The sequence below is a fragment of the Equus przewalskii genome, chromosome 2 (assembly GCF_037783145.1).
Source record: "Equus przewalskii isolate Varuska chromosome 2, EquPr2, whole genome shotgun sequence".
NCBI lineage: Eukaryota > Metazoa > Chordata > Mammalia > Perissodactyla > Equidae > Equus > Equus przewalskii.
The window spans coordinates 41,900,996-41,911,693 of record NC_091832.1 but is presented as its reverse complement, the minus strand read 5'-3'; positions in this window follow the sequence as shown (position 1 = coordinate 41,911,693).

The following is a 10,698-nucleotide window of genomic DNA, read 5'->3' as shown; positions in this document are numbered from 1 at the left end:
ATTAGGTGTGATTTTTAAAAAATGAAACATTAATTCCCCAATTTTTTTCTTTTTTGAAAGTTTCATATTTCTTTAATTGAAATATAATTTATGTACCATAAAATTGGCCCTTTTAAGTGTACAATTCAGTGGGTTTTAGTATACTCACAAGCTTATCTCACCATCATCGACTAATTCCACATCTGCATCACCCCCAAAAGGAAGCCAGTTAGCAGTCCCTCCCCGTTTCTCCTTCCCCCCAGCTTTTGGCAACCACGGATCCACCTTCCGTGTCTACAGATTTGCCTCTTCTGGACAGTTCACATAGACGCAATCAGACAACAGGTGGTCTTTTGTGACTGACTTCTTTCACTCGGCATGTTTTGGAGGTTCGTCCACATTGTAGCATGTATCAGAATTTCATTTCTTTTTATGGCCGAATAATATTCCATGTATGGATATACCACATTTGTTTTTCCATTCACCAGTTGGAGGACATTTGAGTTGTTCCCACACTTTGGCTATTATGAAGAATGCTGCTATGAACATTCATGTACAAGTTTTTGTGTGGACGTGTTTTCGGTTCTCTTGGGTCTATACCTAGAAGTGGAACTGCTGGGTCACGTAGTTACTCTTGTGTTTAATTTTGGGTGAAACTGCCAGACTGTTTTCCAAAGTGGCTGCACCATTTTGTGTTACTACAGCAATGTATTAGGGTTCCCACTTCTCCACAGTCTCCTAACACTTTATTATCTGTCTTTCTGATTCTAGCCATCCTAGTGGATGTGAAGTGGTGCCTCATTGAGGTTTTGATCTCCATTTCTCTGATAATGATATGGAACATCTTGTCACGTGCTTATTGGCCACTGACATATATGCTTTGAAGAAAGGTCTATTCAATTCTCTTGCCTATTTTTTAACTGAGTTGTCCTTTTGTTATTGAGTTGTAGGAGTTTTTTATATATTTTGGATACTAGAATCTTATCAGATATATGGTTTATGAAAATTTTTTCCAGGGGCTGGCCTGGTGGTGCAGCGGTTAAGTGCGCCCATTCTGCTTCGGCAGCCCAGGGTTTGCCAGTTCAGATCCCGGGTGGGGACATGGTACCACTTGGCAAGCCATGCTGTGGTAGGCGTCCCACATATAAAATAGAGGAAGATGGGCACAGCAGCAAAAAGAGGAGGATTGGCAGCAGTTAGCTCAGGGCTAATCTTCCTCAAAAAAAAAAAAAAGAAGGAAAAGAATAAAGAAAAGGGGGGAACAAAAAAAATTTTTTTTCCCATTCTGTGGGTTATCTTTTCACTCTCTTGATAGTGTACTTTGACGCACAAAAGTTTTTATTTTGACGATGTCCAAATTACCTATTTTTTTTACTTTGGTTGCTGTGCTTTTGGTGTCATATCTAAGAAACCATTGTGTAATCCAAGCTCATGAAGATTTAATCCTATGTTTTCTTTCTTGCCACTACCACACTGTTTTGGTTACTGTCGTTTGTAGTACGTTTTGACGTGAGGAAGTGTGAATTCTCCAACGCTGTTTTTCTTTTTCAATATTGTTTCGCCGTTTGGGGCCCCTTGCAATTCCGTATCAGTTTGAGGATCACCTTGTCCATTTCTGAAGAAAAAGGCCAGCTGGGATTTTACTGGGGATTGCACTGACTCCGTAGATAAATTGGGGGAATGATGCTATCTCAATAATACTAAATCTTCTTGTCCATGTACATGGGATGTCTTTCCATGCATTTAGGTCGTCCTTACTTTCTTTCAATGATGTTTTGTAGTTTTCAGTCTACATTAGATTTGATTTTGCATTTGATTCATAAAAGGCAAAGGTTATCATAGGTGTAGATTATCTTTTTGTGTCTAACTTTTAAAATAATTGTATTGTGGAATAGGCATTCTGCAGAAAGCCTAAAATACAAATGCACAATTTAATAAATAATTATAAAGCAAATACTCATCCAGAGCAAGAAATATAACATTACCAGCACACCAGAAGCCTCTCCCTAAACCTCTTTTTCTTCCCTTTCAGTCATTTTCTTTCTTTCTTTCTTTCTTTAACCATTCATGCATTCATCCCTAAACAAAATACTACAGTTTGCCTGTCACTGAATTTTATATAAATGGAATCATACTCTATGTTCCCTTTGTGTCTTCTATTTTTTGCTTAACATTATATTTATGAGATTCATCTGTGTTCTTGCATGAAGCTGCAGTCCATTCATTTTCATTACTGTATCGTATTCTGTTGTAGAAATAATATATTTATCCATCCTACTGTTTTTGGACATTTGGGTTGTTTCCAGGTTTTGGCTGTTATAAGCAATGCTAGAATGAGCATATATTCTTTTTTAATAAAAAAAAAAAGTTACTAAAAACAATTCTCTTGAACTTGAGCAAGCACATTTATGGGCTTTGCTCTGCAGAGAGCTGAAGAGCAGCTGTTTTCCTTCTGAGTCACTGCAGAAGCCCCTGACCCCCTCCTGAGAGGACCCCAGACCATAAACAGACCCGGGCCAAGTGCTGTCAGTGAAGCCTCTCAGCTTCTTACTGGCACGACTAGTTTCATGCCTGAATTGTGCAACCAGCCCTGGGCTTTGGCACATGGCCGGGCAAGAATGGACTGGGATGGACTCCCTTCCCTAATGTTAGTCATTTAATCCTTAGAGTATTTGGGGGTGGGGGGGGAGCAGAAGAGGTCTTCTGGCAAGCAGCTCTGTCGGCAGATCAAGCCTGACTCCATCTTTCCTGCTTTATTGAGATGAAAGCACTCTGCCCGCCCCCCCAGGTGCGTGGTTGGCTATTTTACAGCTAAGTTTGATCGGGAGCTTACTTGGTGTTCAAAGAACTTTCATACTTCCCACTACTTGGGAAGAAATAGGAAAGACATGCAATGACAGAGCTTCAAATTGTTTCAATCTAAGTTTGAAGCTAATTTCCCATAGTCTGAGCTCACTGATGTTCCCGGGAGGGGGCCAGCTGGGGGGGCGGGGGGGGGGCGCGTCCAGACATTAAGCGGGAGGCGAGAATCGTGACTCCCAAGTTGCTGGGTGACCTTAAGCCAGCCAGTGTGGCCTCAACCAAAGGGAGTCAGCGACTCGTGACCCCCGGGCTCTCAACAGAGTTCCTCGGCTCTGCTTCTTCCATCCCAGGGGCTGCTGGTCCTCTGGGGAGGCCTGACAGAGAACAGCAGGCCCAGAGAAACACCAGGCCCCAGCTGCCTCCAGCGGTGCCCACCCCATGTGGAATGCGATGGCCTGTTAGCCACATTTTTTATTTCTGGTCTTCTGGTACCCCCTCCCCCTCCTTGGGGGAATTGGTAAGAAACTCACTGGATTCTTCTTTAGACCCTGATTCACCTCTCTAGCGATTGTGCCAGGCCAGCTGGCAGTTGTCTGCTGCTCCATGTCCAGTGTCCAAAGGGGCCATGTCCACGGTCCTGACACATTGTGACGGCCTCCTTTGCACCCTAATTATCCAGTGGCAGAACTAGGGGCCCAGACCCAGAGAGGACCCATAACCGTGGCCAGTGACCTCAGCAGCAGATTGGCTTCAGTTTGCTCTTTCCTCCCTCCCCCCACCCCAGAAGCTAGCACAAGATTCTCCACCTCTGACAACTGCAAAAGGGTGACACTGTGAGTCTCTAAATTGGAGGAACCCTAAATGACTTCTGAGCTCAACTCCACCCTAAGTCACAAGCCACGTATGTGATTTTTAAAACTAGAACAGAAAAGAGACTTTCCTCCTGTTGTTGGTAGAAATGAGGGCTGGCCACCTTTCTCATTTCCCTGTTTGAGGGTGAGTAGGGCTCATCTTCCTACCCAGGTGCCATGACAAGCAAAGGCTGTGAAGAGGAACCTTGCCCCGGCAGGCCCCTGTCTGTACTCCCCCACCCCCAGCATCCCCAGAGGAGGTTGTGCAACCCCCAGCATGCTCATGTGACTGTTGGGCCCCACAGAGGAAAGACTAGGACTAGCCTGACCAGCCACGTTTCTGGAGTCAGAGGCCTTCTCTTCAAGGGACATCATCTAGTGGGTGTATTTTCCTTTAGAAGCTGTCAGGTCTCAGTGGGATGTGTTTAAACTCGCTCCCATCACTGAGCCTTCCCCTCCCCACTCCCACTCTGAAGGCTGTTGCCCCCACTTTGCTATGCATGCAGCCCTCCTGCCTGCAGAAACTCTGAAGACGCTGGTTCTGATGGGCTCTTCCATCGCAGCAGCTCCCAGGGTGGCCACGCCTCCACTTCCCAGCTGCCTGGGTCAATTAAAGAATAGCAAAGCCACTAAAGGGAAAGGCTATTTTCCTCTATATCTCCACCCAGATTCACTTTGCAGGTAGGACTGGCTTAAAGTACACGCTGGCACCAGAAGAGAGGTCTTACGATACTGTGAAAGACCCAAGCTCCAGTCTCTGTCCTGGCCACGTCTGGTGGGGAGAACTCTAAAGACCCCCCAACTCAAGATTCCTGTCCCTTGGTTATTTATTCAAACACTAATCTAGGTACTGCTGTGAGGGAATTTTGAAGATGTAATTAAAGGCCTGTTATGGACTGAATGTTTGTGTCCACCTCCAAAATCCAAACTAGCCCCCAATATGATGGTATTAGGAGTGGGGCCTTTGGAAGGTGATTAGGGTTAGATGAGGTCATGAGGATGAAGCCCCATGATGGGACTGGTGTCTTTGTAAGAAGAGGAAGAGATGCTAGAGCTTCTTCCCTCTCTGCCATTCGAGGATACAGCAAGAAAGTGGCTGTCTACAGGCCAGGAAGCGGGCTCTCTCCAGGAAACAAATCAGCTGGCACTTTGATCTTGGACTTCCAGCTTCCAGAACTGTGAGAAATAAATGTCTATTATTTAGGGTGCCCAGGATGTGGTATTTTGTGATAGCAACCCGAGATGACTAAGTTAGGCCCCATGTTGGCAGACCTTAAGATACAAAGATTACCCAGGTTGGCCTGGCCTGATCAGGAGAACCCTTTAAAAGCAGAAAGATTTCTTTGGCCAGGAGCAGAAGAGGAAGTCAGAGAAATTTGAAGAGTGAGGGAGATTCTGTATGAGGGGGAATGGGCGTGAGGATCCAGCAGCTAGATGCGACGTCGTGACAGGGCCTGTGATCGTGGGAAGGAAACATGAGTGGCTGCCAGGAGGTGGGAGCGACCTGAATCCTGCCAACCACCTGAGCGAGCAGAGCACAGCGGCCAGCACCTGGAGCGTGAGACCCTGCGCAGAAGACCCGGCTGAGCCACGACAGACTTCTGACCTATGGAAACTGCGAGAATAAGTGGGTGTTGTTTTATAAGCCACCAAGTTTGTGTAACTTGTTACATAGCAATAGAAAACTAATACACCACATGACCTAAAAGGGGCTGCATAACCTTACTAAGCTTCCGGTGCCTCATCCAGAAAATAAGGACAGAAAATGCACAGGGTGGTTGGGAATAAGAGGGCACTGGGCTTGTAGACAGAGCCTGGACTTGTGGCCAGAGGCCAAAATTTGCTAATTGTGTCACCTTGAGCAAGTTACTTAACTTCTCTTAGTCTCAGTTTCCTCGCCTGTAAAATGGAGGCAACAGCAGCTATTTCCTGAGTAATTGAATAGTAGCTGGGCACATGGCCACCCAGCCAGAAACTACGTTTCCCAGAGTCCCTTGCAACTAGGTGTGGCCATGTGTCTAGGCCTCACCAGTGAAACATGAGTGGAGGCACATGGGCTCTTCCAGGCCTGGGCCTTAAATTGGCACCTGTTCTGCACCTCCTGCTCCTTCCTATGACTGGAACACTGAGGTGCCAGGCACACAGCTTCAATGTGCTCACAAGGAAGACAGCCTATGGGATGTTGGAGGGATAAGATGGAGAGAACCCAGGTCCCTGAATGACAGAGATTTCTTCACCCCGACTAACCTGGCATGCTCATCTTTGCTGGTGTGTGAGGGAGAAGTAAACATTCAAATCCTCAGGGCCATTGGATGCTGAGGGCTCTGTCACAGCCGCCTGGTCTCTGCCTGAACAAACACAAGCAACCAATGCGGGGAAGATAGGTCCAAGGGTCACATGGAAGACTTGGAGATGGCGTGCAAGCCTTAGCCCAGCGGTCCCTTTTAGTCTGAGGTTTTGTTTTGTAAAACAGAGCTATTATTCGTATGTCAAGTAATTTATTAGTGCTTATAAATAAGTATTAGTTGAAGAATATTCTAGAATTTCAGTGGATCAAGGGGTTCTAGTAATTTATTCATTTCACAAATATCTATTGAGCCCCTACTAATTGTCTGAAGATACAGCATTGAACAAAACAAAATCCCTGCCTTTGAGTTTACCTTCTGGTCAGGAGAGAGACGATAAACAATCCATGAATATGTAATGTGTCAGTGGCAATAAGTGTGGGAGAGAGCGAGTAAAGCCAGGTCTCAGGGCTAGGGTGTGCTAAAGGTGCTTTATACAGGTGTGCAGAGAAGATCTCTCTGATGGCATGGCATTTGAGCAAGATCCTGAAGTGAGAGTGAGTCCTGTGGACATCCAGGGGAAGAATATTCTAGACAGAAGAAACAGCATGTGCAAAGGCCCTGAGGGGGAGCATGGCCAATGTATTCAGGGAACAGCAAGGAGTTGCTGTGGCTGGAGCAGTGTTGGAGGGGGAGAGGAGGGCAGAGAGGCAGGGAGATCTCTTGGGGCCCACAGTCAACATGAGGAGTTTAGCTTTTACACCCTGAGTGATACGGGAACCATTGGAGAGTGTGCTATGAAAAGAATAAAGCCTGGCTTAGAGGCTGCTGCATCGTCTAGATGAGGGGTTGTGGGTATGTTCCAGAAGCAGAGATGACAGGATTTACTGAAGAGCCAGATGTGAGTGTGAGCACATAACGAGTCAAGGGGGATTCTAGACGTCTAAGAGTAAAGGACAGAGTTGCTCTTCACTGCGGGGAGCAGGTTTAGCAGGGGGCAACGGCAGGAGCTCAGTTCTGGATGCGGTAGATTCCTATTAGACAAGCCAAGTGGTGGTTGGGGGCCGGAGTTCTGGGGGAAATCCTATCTGGAGACAAAATTTGGAGGGGGTCAGCATAAAGATGGTGTTTAAGCCTCGAAGCTTGAGAGCGCCTGGGGCCAGAGTGTGGAGAGACGTGGAGGGAGCCCGGCTCTGCAGTGACTAGGGGTGGGGGATGGGTCAGCGTAACCAGAAAGATGTCTTTAAGCAGTGACTCTTTTTTTTTTTTATTGTGGTAAAATATATATCACATAAAAAACTGCCATTTTAACCATGTTTAAGTATACAATTCAGTGTCATTGATGACATTCACAAGATTGTGTAACTATCACCACTATTTCCAAAACTTTTCATCACCCCAAACAGAAACGCTGCACCCCTTAAGCAATAACTCCCTGTTGCCTCCCTCCCCAGCCCCTGGCAACCACTCATCTGCTTTCTCCATAGGTTTGCCTGTTCTGGACATTTCACATCAATGGAATCAGACAATAGGTATTCTTTTGTCTCTGGCTTTTTTCACTTACCATAATGTGTTTGAGGTTTATCCATGTTGTAGCATGTATGGGCATTTCATTCCTTCTATGACCAAATAACACTTCGCTGTCTGAATAGACCGCACTTTGCTTACCCATTCATTTGTTGATGGACACCTGGGTTGTTTCCACCTTTTGGCTGTTGTGCATAATGCTGCTATGAATAAGCAGTGACTTACTACAGGTTTGGGAGGAGATAAATGGCACGAGCGTCCCTCCTTCCCAGCATCTTCTAAAGATGTGAGATTTCTTTTGCTTTATAAAAGAGACAATGGACTAAACTAGGTTGAAAAACGTGGCTTTGAAGCAACTGGGATTAAAAGAAAACTTTCAATAAGAAGAATTATACATCAATTATGGAAGAAACATTGTTAGATAATATATTCAATAGGAACATGGGACTTTAGTGCTGAGCCTGTAGAATCTGTTCTTTTGTTGTTTGTTAATCATTTATTTCTCTGCAGGATGCTCTCTTGATAAGGGCAGGGACCTCGTCTATGTTGTGCACCGTGTCCGTCAATGTTTGTGGAACCAATGATGGGAATATGGAGCAGTCAAACGACAGCCATTTGAGCTGTGGTGAGGGAAGAGCAGTGGGTCCCCAACTTTCTGAGGCAGGTTCTCACCTGCCGGCCAGTAACCTAGAGGGCGACCAGGTGCATCTGTTGTCACCAGCTTCCCACAGGAATCTAGCATTTCCTTTATTGACGAATGTGGGCAACAAGTACCTGGGATTCTGTCAACAATAGAAATTTCAGATATTTTCACAGCATGTTGCAGATTTCTCAAAATACCAGTCGTGCTCATCACCACTTTTAAATTATAGTCTTTATTAGACCAGCTATTGCTGGATCTTATTTAATGTGCTAATAAGGGGCACATATACTACCGTATAATGAATTTGGTTTTATGAACTAATTTGATAATTATATCACACTGTAATTGTTCTGCTTCGTAATCCCATACATTTCATTTTTTGCCTTTATCTTTTGGGTCCATAGACTTCGCTAGACTGGCAGAGGGGTCCGTGGTGTAACCAAGGTCAAGAGCCTGCTCTGAGGGCTTGCTTCGTTTCCCCGTCTACAGCCATCCCTGGGGGACACTGTGTCCTGGTCCCAGATCCACACAGCCACTCCTCGCCATCTTGACCTCATCTGTGTGCCTGGTGCCGCCTGCTCACCACCAGGAGGTGCTGCTTCCCCCTCAGTCAGAGGAAGCACAGGGGCCTTCAGGGCTTCCTCCCTCTCATCTTTGTCCTAACCAGGGCTGGCATCAGAACCTCCTGGGAGCTTGTTTTCCATTTTCTCTCTCCCTGTCTATTTTTTTTTATCTTGTTTCAGAAAATTTCAAAGGTGAGCAAAAGTATATGAACCCCCAGGGAGCCATCAACCAGCTTCGATAATTACGGCCTCATGACCAATCTCGTTTCATCCACACCCTGCCTGAGGAAGCTTTCTAAGTGCACAGATGCCCAGGCCCTGCCTCAGATGGGGGAATCAGAGTCTTAAGGCTTACGAAGCTCCAGATGTTGAGGAACCACTGTTATGAACCTGGCACCGCCTCCTGGACGCCCCAGGTACTGAGTGCGGGTCCCCAGACGACCCTCCCAGCTCTCAAGACCTCGGCCTTAGACCCCCACCAGCCTGAAGGTCTCTTCCCATCTCTGACCCGCATCCTCCTGCTCACACTCATTTCCTCTCACTCAGGCCCCACAGGACATGGGGAGCAGCTGGCTCTCGTCCTCTGTACAGTCACTCTTCCTGTGTCTCTCTGAAAGCCAGCATTAAGTAGCCCACGCCTCACGCCTTGAGCAACCACCCACAGCCACATTCTGCTGGCGGCCGAGCTGACATTCCCTCTTCCTGTGGATGGAGAACAGACCCTGGAGTTGACAACTTCTCGGCTTTTCAGACTGGAAAGATACTGTTAAGCTATTAATGCTTGATTGTGAAGTGTCCAGAAAAATCCCTGTGATGGGCTGCATTGCGTCCCCGGACTTAGAAATTCATGTGTTGAAGTTCTAACCCCCAGCACCTCAAAATGTGGCTGTATTTGGAGATGGGTCTTTCAAGAAGTAATTATGTTAAAATGAGGTATTAAAGTGGGCCCTCATGCAGTGTGACTGGTGTTCTTATAAAAAGGAGAGGGGCCGGCCCCGTGGCTGAGTCGTTAAGTTCGCGTGCTCCGCTTCGGTGGCCCAGGGTTTTGCCGGTTTGAATCCTGGGCGCGACATGGCACCGCTCATCAAGCCACGCTGAGCTGGCATCCCACATGCCACAACTAGAAGGACCCACAACTAAAAATACACAACTACGTACCAGGGGGCTTTGGGGAGAAAAAGGAAAAATAAAATCTTTAAAAAAACAAAGGGAATTTGGACACAGACACGTACAGAGGGATGACCGTATGAAGACACTGGGAGAGGACAGCCATGTGTAAGCCAAGGAGAGAGGCCTCAGAAGGAACCAACCCTGCCGACACCTTGATCTTGGACCTCCAACCTCCAGAACTGCAAGAAAACAAATTTCTGTTGTTCAAGTGGCCCGGTCCGTGGTACTTTGTTAAGGCAGCCCAAGCAAACTACACAACCCCCAAATGTATAAAATTCACAAAACCAACAAACCCTCCCTGAATTCTGACGAACTAGTTTCTGATCACCACCAGAGGCAGCCTCATTTTTGTGTGTCCCCCGGGCAGCCCTGGGTTCAGCAGGAGGGAGGATTCTGGTCCCACTCAGCCTCATTCATCCTGACTCTCCCTGTGAGTGAGTTGCCATCTTTTGCCAGAGTGCCTGCTCTGTGCCAGGCCCTCTTGGGGGAAGTGGGAGCCAAGTTCTGATCCCACACCAGGTTATGAGTTTTATGTGAAATGACAGAGTCCTCGTGACCTGCATCCTGAGGCCTGTGGAAGGATGTTAGGCAGAAGCGGCTACATTATTCATGGGGCCCAGTGCAAAATGAAAATGTGGGGTCCTTGTTCAAAAAGCATTACCAATTTCAGTTTGGCGGCAGCCCAAATGCAGGCCCTGTTGAATGCAGGTCATGTGACTGAACAGGTCACACACCCATGAAGCTGGCTTTGCCACTGGGGAACAGCAAAGGGAGGAGCAAGAAGGCCAGAATGTTCAGGGCACAGGGATGTCACCAGGAGCCACTGACTTATCACAAGGGCCTTGAATCAGCTGTCTGCCCCCTCTGATCTGAGCCTC